This window comes from Amphiura filiformis, chromosome 2 (assembly GCF_039555335.1).
Source record: "Amphiura filiformis chromosome 2, Afil_fr2py, whole genome shotgun sequence".
NCBI lineage: Eukaryota > Metazoa > Echinodermata > Ophiuroidea > Amphilepidida > Amphiuridae > Amphiura > Amphiura filiformis.
The window spans coordinates 88,355,374-88,369,429 of NC_092629.1; the positions used below are offsets into that span (position 1 = coordinate 88,355,374).

Here is a 14,056-nt window from a genome sequence, read left to right on the forward strand (position 1 = left end):
GGTCCCCTATCGTCCATCTTTCAAGCAACTCAGTTACATTTTCACTGGGGGAGCCTAGATGACCAAGGATCTGAGCATAGAGTAGATGAGAAGCAATACTCGGCCGAGGTTAGTACATTAATCGACTATACTGCGCACGAAAAGTTTCCGAACACTTAAAACGAAAGCTATGTCTTAAAGACACTAACACTAAGTTAGTCGATAGATGGAGAATTTTGCCCTGCGTACTTTGACACCTTATTCGACACGATGCCATTTTATCCACAAAGCTATACTCATTTGAATGACAAAAGGTCGAGTTTTAAAAGTGACACATTTAGATATTTCCTTCTTCAAGGCGATTTCTGCTTCCTTTTGTTACGGGTTCAATCATGCAGATGAACACTCACTCCGCTGTGCTCAATCTGCTGCGAGGGAAAAGTCAATGCAAATTTGTGTCACTTTTGAAAAGCTCCCTGTTTTATTCAAATTACTGTAAGGAAAATAAAGTTGTATCGTACCAAATGAGATATCAAAATACGCAGAATGAATTTCTTCATCAATATCGACTACTTGAATATGTAATTTAGTTTGAGTGTCCTTACCATGCCTTAAGGGATCTGGAATGATCGTTTTGAGCGTTTGACAGTATTTTTTGTGGGACATGAGAGCACATCAGACATATCGAATTGCATTCTGAATACGAAGAATGTCTTTCTGATATCAAATAATTTTCATTTTTGAAATTCACGATATAATACAAATTTTACCACAAATATTATTATTAAAATTTGATTTTTTTCACATTTTTGATATATAACAGTCCTCGAAGTAAATTTGATAAATCTAATGATTCTTAAAGTGTATGTAGCTGGGAGGAAAAGCCGACGATCAATTGAAAATTTTGACCTTTCATATTGAAGATATGGATTTTTTTCCAAAAAGACCTAATCTTCAATACAAAAAGGTTACAATTTTCAATTGACCGTCGGCTTTTCATCCCACCTACATACACTTTAAGTATAAATCATCAGATTTATAAAGTTGCCATAAAATGTGTATTACATTGCGAATTTCAAAAAATCTAAATTATTTGATATCAGAAGGACATTCTTCGTATTCAGAATGCAATTCGATATGTCTGATGTGCTCCAATGCCCCACAATAAATACTGTCCAAACGTTCATACCCCATTCCTTGACAAAATGACAAAAATACTGTTCAACATGTTCAAACGTCGCTATCCGATCCCTTTTAAGGACATCTCGAAAACATTTCACTTTCGTCATCAGTTACTATGATAATGATATCATATTTTAACATTAAAAACTCTTTACTATTCACATGTAAATATTAATGCTGATCATACCATATTGATGACTTCCCTATATTGCACAATGTTTACAAAAAGAACAGCGTCGTTTGCATCACATACTGTCGTATCTCAAACGGCTGCCTTTGGTGATTTTTATTATCATTGTTGTATTTTTTATTGTTATCTTATATTTCAGCATGCTTCTTTCTTTTACGAATAGACATGAGGTGTATAAATTTATGATAACACCTCAAAATTAATATATGAAGTTAATTTACAGTGTATCTCATCACAATTTGATGACAATAAGAAAAATCACACAAGGCAGCCTTCAGCCAATGTAGCGTTTCTATGGTAATATTGTCTTCAATTTCCGTTCGTTCTTAAGGGATAGTGTAATATTTGAGGAAAATTTGATATATGGCCTATGTTGCCAATATATATATACTATACCCTTATAAGAGCATCGGCACAGCTATTTTGTGTTCCTTTGATTTAGAGAGGTGGTGAGCACATGGCACTGTATATAGTGCAAGTTCTAATCGCTATTGCTGTTCCAGCTCGAATGGGGCACGATTTAATAGAGAGATTGCGATGTTCCATACGCAGCACGTGGACCGTACGTTTTAACGTACGTTAATACGGTGTTAAATATTGCTAGTCTCGGTTCGAAACTGGATTGTGCTCATTCGTCACCAAGGAGAACTTGACGCCTGGAACAAAGACTATAAGCTACTATGTTACCTGATATAGGTCACTAGAGGGCATAGTGATTGAAAAAATAACGGTGAGCTCAGGTTACCGAGTCTCTGCCTAATTCAAATAGCACGCTTTTGATTTTGACTAAAAACCAAGGTTAACATGCTTGTATTTTTGTGCTCCCCAAATATTATAGTTGTCTAAAAACATATATTTTGGTAGATTAAGGATCACTTGGTCCTAGGTTATAGAATAGTTTGCCAAGTGTAATTAAAGAAGCTAAACGGGTAAATGAATTCAAAAATAGCATTATAAGGTATTTAAAATCTAATTAATACCTCTCATAATCTCATAATTTCTTGTTTTTGCCGACTCTGTACACAATTCACCATAATGTATTATCAAACACTGCTAAATTATTTGTTGCTTTAATTTGCATTTTTATAACTTAAGATGGGTTCTTTGTATGTTTTTATGTTTTTGTGTATAATTAATGTTTTGATTATTTAATGTACAGTTATAATTATATGTTACTAGATTTCGCGGTTCTCGGGTTGGGTGGTTCTCATTATCATTCTCTAATTACCAAACACCCGTTACCCATATACCCGCCCTGACCTTTTAAACTACTATGATATAGGCCTGCGTCTCTTTGTGATCAATATTATACAAATATTGACTGCTATGAGGGGCATTGTTAAAATTACATGCCCAAGGTGATCTCAAAACCATGACTATGCCCCGAGGCGTAGCCGAGGGGCATAGTCATGGTTTTGAGATCACCGCGGGCCTATAATTTTAACCATGCCCCGAATAAAAAGCAGTCAATATGTGTTTTATATACCAAATCTTCAGATTCTTGTCATCTGTTTGGTTAAAAGCATCGACTTGGGGAAATTAAATTAATAGTTTCAATGCGAACGGCACACAGATTACAATCTGCGATTTCTGCGTAATTATAGCGCGTGAAAACATTAAAGCGTGCGTAATATCATGTTACGCTGGGAAAAACGCGCAGTTTGATCGTGACGCACGTGACCGGTCCATAATCCATTTCCATGGACCGGTCCATAGTTCATTTTGCGTGCATAGTTAATTCAATGACTGCACTTTCAACCAATCAGATGACAGGAATCTATATATGAGGTATATAAAATGGGCTATAGGCCTTACCTGGTTCTGGTCCGATGAGATGCACCTGTAAATTAGTCACATGCACACTGTAATGCTTTGCGATACCCGCACTGCGCCCGTCGGTACTCCTCGCACACGCCCGTTGATACTCCGCGTACGCGCTCTGCGGGCACGCGATAGCTCCGCGCGCACGCGATAGCTCGCGGACAGACGGACAAACTCTCTATAATTAGTATTAAGATAAGGTGGTACATCGTTTTCAGGTCTCTTGGCCTTGTGATGTACCTGCCTTCATCAATACTTGTTAATTTGCAATAATTTAATTTACCTCTGTTGTTACATTGTATGCTTTATGAGATTGATGAAAAAATGAAAGATTGATTGATTGAAGATTGATTGATTATCATGACTTTGCTTTCAAAATGAGACTTTTTCGTCCTGAAGATTGGGCGCGTTGCATGAACTTCGACATGAGGTAAAATCAGCATATTTCAATATCTGCGTATGGACATCGCGTATAAATTTAGTCAATTTTTAACACATCGCTGCACCTTTATTATAATGATTTGTTACAAACAAAAGGATCATGATAATAATTAGACTTTCCTTCGTATGTTCGTTATCCTTGACTGTCTTTAACATATTGTGAAATGGACAAATTTTGTGCATTTTCAAAGATGTATCTACGTTGATTTCGCATGTGGAAAATTTTCGAAAGTGGCTAAATACGTGACCTCGCTTCGATACAGGAGAGTGGTTTTGAATAGATTAACGTACGTCCGATACCTACGTTTGGAAATCGCAATCTCTCTATATAATATCTTGATGTTAACGTATCCTGCCCGGTGTATATTTACTGCAAAATCTGGGGAATATTGTATTTTTACCGGTGGTCTGCTATGTCAAAATAGCTGGTACAACATACGGGCGTAACGTACGGGCAGCCACTGCACCCTCATTTGAAGCAAACATTAATAAAAGAAAAATGAGTTTGATTTTTTTAAATAAAATATACTTTCAGATGCACATCGTACACTACGATCGAGAAAAATTTGATAATTTCGACGACGCAGTAAAGGTAAAAAATGGTGTAACTGTGCTGGGGATATTTTTACAGGTGAGTAATAAATAAAAGAAAGTAAAATAAATAAATAAATAAAGTAAAATAAATGAACTAGTTAAAGCCATAATGTGTGATTTGCTTTACAGCGACGCCCTCAATTTTACTCGGATTTCTACTTTTTGCATAATTATAATGCCCAGTGGTGTACTAAAATACCACGTAAAAGACTAAGCCTGAAGTGCTTTAATATGAGTAAAATTTAACTTTTTATATTAAAACCGGGTCGACCCGGTTTTATTCAGAGTTCATCGATCGATTGCATGCTAACATCTCCCGTGGATGTCAGCTTATGTGTACACACGTCGAGCGCGATGCTCCGTCCAGTATTACATGTTACGATCGGCGAGCGTAGTACACGCATTGTAGGCGCTGGAATAAAATCGCAATTTTCTTCGTTATAGTTTCTTCTTATATATACCTCATTTGTTTGGCTCGAAATTAAAAGGGTATAATGTGATCAGTGAAAACAAACATTTAAATAGGAATCTATTCTTTATGCAAATCGCACATTATTGCTTTAATTCACTAATCATTGACAGCTACTAATCAATTAATAATAATGAATTAATTAAATAATTAACAATAATTAATTCAAGGCTTAACCCGCTTATGGTCCCATCAATAGGCACATTTCTTCCATCGAGATTGAGATTTTGGTATTAGTGGGAAGCTCTCATTTTTTCTCATTGAAATTTATGGTTGAAATCAATTAATAATTAATGAATTAATAATTATTAATTAAATGGTGTACAGCTATTTATTCATTTTGAGTTGAGATACCGTAGAACCGCGTCTACAAGCATATGGTCGAATCCAACGAAAAGTGTACATGGCATGTTCAGGGCCATAACTTGAAAGTATCAATCAATTGGCATTCGTTTTTTGTATTGTGTTTATTCGCCTTGATCATACGCTTCGCGCCATATATAATAAGACCCCCCTTCTGTGAAAAACTTAGACACATAGACCCCAAAACATGCTATTTTTACCAATTTTTTGAAAATATTTCTTAAAGTATTTTTAAAAACATCTAAACCAGTTATGAAAAGAAGTCATTGGATTGAATCTAAATCGATTTCCTGAAAGGTGTGTATTCAAAGATTGCCTGTTCAATTTTTCACATATTTGTACATAATTATGAATTTTTGTGATAATTTTTTTGAGTGGTATTTTTTACATTACCTACGAATACAATTTTTCATAGCACTAGATATATCTTTAAAATATGGAAATCACTAATAAATGCGCAATTGATACAAGCTTTGATATGTCCAATACTGAAATGCATTGCATTCGGACATCTTTATTATTGTGTTTAGCTGCCAGAAATTCTAAATGGCACAAAGGTAGGTTTGGTAAAAATATGCATTACCTCCGAATACATGTTAAAAGCTGTGCCATTTCCACAAAGTGAGAGAATAGGAAACAATAGTTCAGCAATAGGTGCTGGGTAATACACTCTTTATTTCTACCAAGTTTCAATAACCTGCGTTTAAATATTTCTGAGATGTCAACAATAAAAGCAAGTATTCGTAGGTAAATTTCGGTAACCGAATGTTACCTACGAATACACTTTGACATCATGACAGTATTGTGAAACACCGCCATTCATGCCAATGCCCATATTGGTACATAACGAAGGCCTGTATGTTTGCTATCAAATCATATGTCAATGAAAGTTGCGAATTCACATACATGCCCACCATGCAAAACTGAATACGGCTTAATTGGTGAAAAATATGTACTGAAATAGACGACGGTCTGCTCATTTGAAAGAAAAATCAGATTCAAAGAAGATTAGAAGGGGATAAATACTTGGATTTGTCAACTGTCATGTGTGCTTCATTTTAAATGTTTACCGACCTTCTGGTTTCTGAGTAATTTGTGTCCAAATTGATTTATTCGAAGGTAACTTTTGACGTTTTCGCTAAGGTTACCTACGAATACCATGGAAAAACGACTGTTCTCATTGTCTCATGATCTAGACAACACATTGATGGACCCTGGTATAAAGCTAATTGTAGTTGCCCTCAAACGAAAGGCCACAAGACGTAACTGACTCCAAGATGGACTTCACAAGTCTGCAATAACGGTTTTAAGCGATTTGTGTGCAATTAAGCAAATTAAAGTCACTTTAGTGCCTTTGTTTCTTACTTCAATCCTCTTTCAACCGCTGTGAACCGACATTATTAATACAATGATAGGGTCTAAAGTAACAATAACCGCACATAAAGAAAATAATACATTCAAAGTGCTTTATAAAATGAAGTTTTGATTGCGATATCCACCAAAAGTCTAATTCTTACCTACAAATACTGAAATGTTACTTACGAATACAGCATAATACATGACATGTGTAATGAAGTGTCCCTACCAATGGAAATTAATTGTCAAAACTTTAAGCGGTACCCCAGGACACTATTATTACCCATATACGGATTCATTCAACAATTATTTATTAAGTAAAATTGCTGATTAACTACTTGTATATCAAAATGAAGTGGTCAAAATCTTGCTAAAAGCATTTAAAAAAATTGATCTAAGGTAATAGCATTTATTCATTTGGACGTACCATCTGAAAGAGATCCAAAAACTACAATTTTATTAATTCATTACCATAATAGCAAAATTTAAACCTATAAACTCAATATAGATATTGTTAAATCGCTCATGTTACCTACGAATACCCGGGTTTCTTCACCTTTTCATTGTATAAAGCGTTAGGTGTATGCGTATAATTCCTAATATTCTTGAAAACATATATCATACTCGTTCTTATACAATGTGTAAATTGATTTATACTCATTTGATAAATAAAATACAGAAACTGACCTAAACTTAATTTTCAAAAATAAACTAGCATAATTGACTAAGATCATATTGATGGCGTTATAAAAATAAAAACAAATATTTTCTGGTTGGGTTAGCATTTTCCTGACACCCTGTGGTCTACATTACACGAAAAAAGCGTTAATGGGAATATTCCATTCGTTTTAGGTTGATTAGTATTGCGATAGTGAAAGCATCCTAGTGGTATTCGTAGGTAACATTGGGTTTTGATATCACATTTACTATCACACGTCCTGGATTTATTTTTCAAGATTAGTAATAGCACTTTTGGTTCCTATAAGGCCAATATGTCATCAATCAATGGGCAAAAGGAAAAAATTGTGGAGACATCTTTATTTCGGATTTTTATTTTTGGCCCGTGGACACTTTTGGTTGGATTCGACCATATATGGTGTTTTTTATGAAAGCTAAATTAATTCGAAGCAAGCGTAAATATACCAAAACAATAGATTGGTCTTAAAATAATACTTGTTTGTATATGCTTGAATCCGTAATTTATTTGCTCAAACTCTATAATGGCGCCTGGATTAATGTAGCTTTCATCAGAACCACTCTATATGCTTGTAGACGGGGTTTACGGTACATGTCCTTCATTAACATACAGGTAGCTGCTGAAGACAATCCCGGGTTTGAAGCACTCCTACAAGGTGTAGCGGCTGTGCCATATCGAGGTATGAATTCATCAATCAAGGGTATATAATAGAGCCACCCTCTAATATAAGGTTATTTTACGACTAAAATGTAATATAATATTCCCGGATAATATCATGAAAATGGTAGCAAAACTGATTTCGGGCACTTTTTGGCTGAATTATTCATCCCTTGAAAGCTTTCATGTTTTTGAACTAAATCTATTTCCTGTCTGTGTATTTATGGCACTTCACACGTGGTGTAACTTACGTGAGCATAGGAAAGTGGTTCTTGAAGCCCCCCCCCCCCTCCTTTGGCTTCTAACGGTAATGCATTTTGGCCTTGGTTATAGCCAGTGGTGACAGAGTGCCCCCTGACCAAAATAAACGAGAAAAGTGCCCCTCTGACAAAATATGAAAGAGAAAATTGGGAGGGAAAAAAGAAAATGGAAAATAATAGGAAAAGAAAATGGGAAAGGAGCCCGTTTTCCAATAACATTCACCCCGATAGTATATACCAAAATAGTGCAAAATACCTAATTGTTGCGTGCTACGCCCAATACAGCCCTTTTTGGTACAGTGTCTTACTGAAAAAAAATTGTGCAAGTTAAAAGCGCACTCTCTGGCAATTAGAAAATACCGTTGTGACATGATGCTTACATCAACGTCAAGGGCATAGTCTTAGCTCTCAAATACCGTTTGTTCTGTTCAATTTGCTTGTTTTAATCTCGAGATATGTTTAGTTAAAGACGAAAGGGTAAAATCACAATTGTGCCACTTTTACTAGGGAAGAGGGCTTTACATGTAACAGTAATAGCATCAAGTTTGTCCAGAGTTCCTTCGTGAAATAAAAAGAATGCATCAATTACACAATACAAATTTTTTGACTGTTTTATCATGATACAGGAATGATGGTTCTCTTTTCCTACAACAGTTTAAAAGATAAATAAATATTTCACATTCTGCTGTAAAAATTGAATACATGTGCATGTCAATGATTTTCATGGTAAATACTGTTCTTTTAGTCACTTTAAGACATGATAAAAGACAAACAAATATTGCACACTTATAGGGTAATGAACGTGTATTACTCATTGGGAGAGAAATATTAGACAAAATAGTGCACGCGCGCTGATGTTGATGCGTCTAATACATGAGCCCCGAAGGGGGTAGTGCATTAGACGCATCAACATCAGCTATCATTGATTTACATGTTCAGCTCTCTTCCCTAGTAAAAGTGGCACAATTGTGATTTGACCCTTTCGTTGTTAAATAAACATATCTCGAAATTGGAACAAGCAAATTGAACGGAACAAACGGCATTTGAGAGCTAAGAGTGCGCCCGTGACGTTGATGTTAGCATCATGTCACAACGGTATTTTCTAATTGCCAAAGAGGGCGCTTTTCACTTGCACAATTTTTTTTGAGACAGGCTGTATATCGCACCGATAATACCGGGTCAAAATGATGCAACTGGGAAATGTTTTTCGTAGATTTTTGCCTCGAAATTCATATTGTGCCCCCTCTGAACAATAAAGCTGCCTACCCCTTGGTATAATTCGGCCCTAATAAGTCACTTCATATATATGTTATCATGGTTATAGAACCATGTTTTTGATTGATATCGGGTTTTTTTAAGGGAACACGCATGACTTCGAGGAGGTATTTCCCATCTCCGGTATGCTTCCAACCGACGAAGAACGCACACAATTCTTCTTCTATGAAGGCTCACTAACAACTCCTGTATGTAATGAAGGGATCCAGTGGATTGTTTACAAAATGCCAGTACCAATATCGGAAAAACAGGTAAGTAAACCTGTTTTGAATACGTTATCGTCATATTACATGCAAAGAAAAAAAATTAAAATTAAAAAAACTGACACCGGTACCTGATGTAATTTCAACCAAGTATTTCACTGTTTCGTAGTGAATGTAGATGACGGCGTGCTGCCATTCATACTACAGTTGATTCATAAAAATAAGGGATAATTCTAGCCAAATTTGGACACCATCCGGCTATTTTCCCTATATTAATGAGTCGCTATTAGCGACGGTCATACTGTTATGGTTGAGCGAGCAACGTATGACCACTACACAGGTCAATGTTCACAAATATTGGTCATAATGCCCATATTTTGGCATTTGGGAAATACACAAATATTATACACAGAAATATATACGCTAGAAATGACCATAGACAGAAAACAGCCAGCTCCTCTTTTGATGTTTACTGAGGTATGACGAGTGTTGCCTTCAGCACGTAAGATTGGGAAAGCTATTTAGCATAACAAAGGGTTAGTTTCCATTATACTGTGGAGCAAGGAAAGTGGTTATTTGCATTATAAATACACTATTAAATCACGGCGAGATGCAAATTGGGTGATGATGTGATAGCTCATTAAAGCATGGAAGAAAGAGATAAGAAGGAACCACAACGAACGCATTCACTTTGTCCACTCCCTTTACCGACATTTAATTGACATTGTTATTCATGAGGATTTACTTTGATCAATACCCCGCGTTAAATAGGTGATTGGTATTGTATTCCATGTATTTGCATGTCTTCTGAAGCGTGTGTGAAGGATGATTTGAACTAATGACCTTCCGTGCAAGCACCCTATAGGATTTTCTCTGGTGACGTGATCATCGGTCATTGATGGCCTACATCTTTTCTTCCATTTTGCCCAATTTTTCCGAACTTTGATGACTTTTTTCTCAGAGTTGGCAGTCTTTGGCACTGAAACGAGTTAGCTAGTTACGATTATACACATATAAACTATTAAATTAAACAGGTTTTATGTACCGGACTCAACCGGAACATTGTGCATTATTTAAGAACATTTTACATCTATTTTTCATCGAAAAAGTCACCAAAATCTTACCTTATTTGCTAAAGATGAAACTCAGCAAAAAAACGGCCGATTTTGTTTACCTTTTCGATGTTTTATAGGACATTTTCTACACAACACGATCAAGAAAACAGTTTGACTGTAGATCCCAAAACAAAGCTACTATGCATGTTCAGAGCATCAGTGAAATTCCATAATCTTACTTCTGGTTAGCGTTTGTTTGTTCGTGGATGGGTTTGTTATAAATTTTTTCCAGTAATGATTTTGCCAAGCATCGATCGCGGTAAATGGATCATACATGAAAGTAAGTACCATTGATAGCTTTTCTTTTCATGCGTCAATAGATAAGCTGATTAAAACTTGGCCGATCGAAGTCGTTGTGGTTCCTTCTCATCTCTTTCTTCCATGATTAAAGTTTGTCACTCGGTTGTAATGTTGATAATTGCCTCAAAAAAGGCGAGAAATGAGCAATTAAAATTTAGGGGTCTTTAAGAGCTAAAAATTAATGTTCAAAATCAAGGGTCTTTTAGTGCTCTGTTTTGGTAAAATTCAAGGACCTTTCGGAGCTATGCGGTCCAAAAACGGGTCTTGCGGGGAGCATACCAGTATGTTATTTATATTGAGTGTCCCCGAGAAGCAAACAAACAAACAAACAAACAAACAAACAAACATGTATTGTGATGGTTACTCTGTTTCTCACTCCATTAATGACACCCTATTATGCCAACGAACACAAATGTGCATTTAAAATATTTTCCAATGTCAAAAGAAACAGCAAAGAAAGCAAGCAGGCTGACAATTGCTATGAAACAGCATCTTTACTTTTTAATACCGATTTTTTATCATGTATCATGTGTTGTTGAAACCTTATAGCAGATGCCCCGGGAATGAGTCTCACAACATGCTAAACTGAGATAGATATCACGGTGTTTTATTGTCCATCTTTCGCGGGGTTTCCCCTGATTTCCGATTGTCTCCATGTACACTGCCATGAATCACAATGTCTAATATTCTAGATACTAAATTAAGACAAACGCTGATGCGGCATTAACGGGGGCAGTTCAAATGTGCCCGGGTATATATTGTTCTAGATGGGTGGATAAAACTTTAGTTATTCGACGTTCCTATTTTTATACGTTCTTTTGCCATGAGTCCGTAGCATTAAAGTATGCCAACTAAGTCTTTACCTGAAAAGGGGAAGTACCAAGCTTACACCTATAGCGGGAAAGCCCCTGGATAGCAATTACGCCAAGCTCCAGGTTACCTGTTTGATTTAATTCATCTGTTGTGTTGAGCTTGGTCTCCGATCTCGGCTTCGCTCCTCATCTGCTATACCATGCTCATCATCACTCGCCTTTGGGTTCCTCGCTCTTAGAGGGCAGAGAGGTGGAGTCAGTAGCTGGGTTTAAGCGCATCCCCAAGACTCATCTTTATCCAGCTTAATATTGCTGTTTTTGTATAATATGTTTTGTTTTATTTGCTGCTTTTTATATTTGCTTGATTGATTTTGTATGTTTCCTTGTAACGTGCGCTCTGTGCTTTATAATAACAGTGCCAATCGGCATCAGAGTGCACTGAGCATCAAAACCAAAGAACAAGTCGCCATGTAATGCCCCACCAAAATGCCGAATTTGAGTTAACATACATAGTGAAGCCGTTCCAGATAAGACACATACCAACCTTTTTGTTTCTATGTCGGATACATCCTTTTAGTACGTTATAGACATAATACTAAAGAACAACAAGGAACCACTTGAAAATGAAGAAAAATTGTGTGGCGTAATGGCATCACAATCCTATCAGCTAACATAATACTTAACGGCAGTTGTCATGGTTGTTGTAAAATGCAAACTACAAAGTGTATCAACTGATAATGATAATACATCCGTCACTGTCTGTGGTTATAGAGGATTCTATAATGACTTCGGATTCAGTGTCGTTAAGAAGTCAGGTTCATTTTCTATTTACAGAAATGCGTGTGGCATACTTTTAAAAATCTACTTGTATATGGACAATGGAAGTTTCAATCTTGCTCACTTTTTTTTAAAGTTTGCTATCACTCAGAAAGCTATTGTTAGGCTCACTCGACCGAATTCGGTGTCAAAATGAGCTAAAATTAGCAAAACTGTGAATTGTACGTTTTCAGCCGTAGATAAGTTGATCTCAATTAAATGACCCTTGACCTCACGATGTAATCGTTAATACACTACGGTATGTCATAAGGTATTTCCCATATCACATATACATGTATATATCCCCTAAAGTAAACCGGCTGTTAATGAGATTGAAATGTTCACATAAAAACATTCATTTATTCAATTTCAAACCTGCATCAAAATGTCACACACGTATACACAACCCGTATCCAATCCAATGAACTTTAACCTAAAATGCTGCACACCCTCTATAGTACAATTTCTAAGTGTTTCCCAATTGATTGTTTCTTCCACAGATCGACGTATTTCGCTCCGTATACGAATATGCAGAGGGGGACAGAAATCGCAACTTGGTGGATAATTTTCGTCCAACCCAGCCACTAAATGATAGAATTGTCTATTCAGCTAAGGCTTCGCTATTGACACACCCGTCAATGCTATCTCTTGCAACTTTTGCTGTAATGATATATCTATTTGTTCAGAGGAACCACTGAAGTAAACAGCTACACGTCACGGGTAGCCAAAATATCATCTAACATCCACTGGGCTGGGGTAAACTATGGGGCAAGATTAATTTTAATGTAACATTAACCGACAGTAACCTTAATGTAAAGTTGACCAATAGTAACCTTAATGTAATTTGACACCACCGAATATACCCATAAATATATATTTTTAATAATTTTCCATAAAATTTGTATTATGTCACCAATTTAAAAAAACAAATCAAAATTATTTGATATCATTACGACATTCCTGAATATGAGGAATGTCGTAATGATATCAAATAATTTTGATTTGTTTTTTTAAATTGGTGACATTTTGGTTACTTTTGAGTAGATCAGTCTTTGTTTATAATCTAAAACAGATGGATATTGAGTATACTCATCCAGGTAAACAAACGATTTCCCCTTAATTTTCTGAAATGTTGGGCCCTACATTATTTGGAAACTTGGAACAATGGAACGTTAGAAAATTGCATCTTTTTAATTTCTTTTATTATTAAGGAATCAGATAGCAACTAAATTCTGGTAAAATGATTGGTGTTTCGTTTATAGACTTGCGCAAAGCATTCGACACCGTCAATCACGACATATTGCTCAGTAAACTTAAAAATTTGGGTGCTTCTGCCACTGCACATGAGTGGTTCAGTTCATATTTATCGTGCCGCACCCAGAGAGTGTGTTTTAAAGATACTATGTCAAACTCACGCCCTGTTTCAACAGGTGTCCCCCAGGGCAGTATACTAGGTCCATTGTTTTTCCTTATATTTATCAACAGTATGAACAAAGTGATTTCCCATGGTCAAATATCTATGTATG

At 35.9% G+C, this 14,056-nt stretch overlaps 1 long non-coding RNA gene across 1 annotated transcript; it reads left to right on the plus strand.

Annotated features, from left to right (window-relative positions):
• Nucleotides 1-7,772, plus strand: LOC140137535 (uncharacterized). Its single transcript, XR_011856861.1, has 3 exons — nt 1-108; nt 4,149-4,244; nt 7,705-7,772. It is a non-coding gene; the product is annotated as an uncharacterized lncRNA (long non-coding RNA).
• Nucleotides 7,773-14,056: the final 6,284 nt, after the last annotated feature.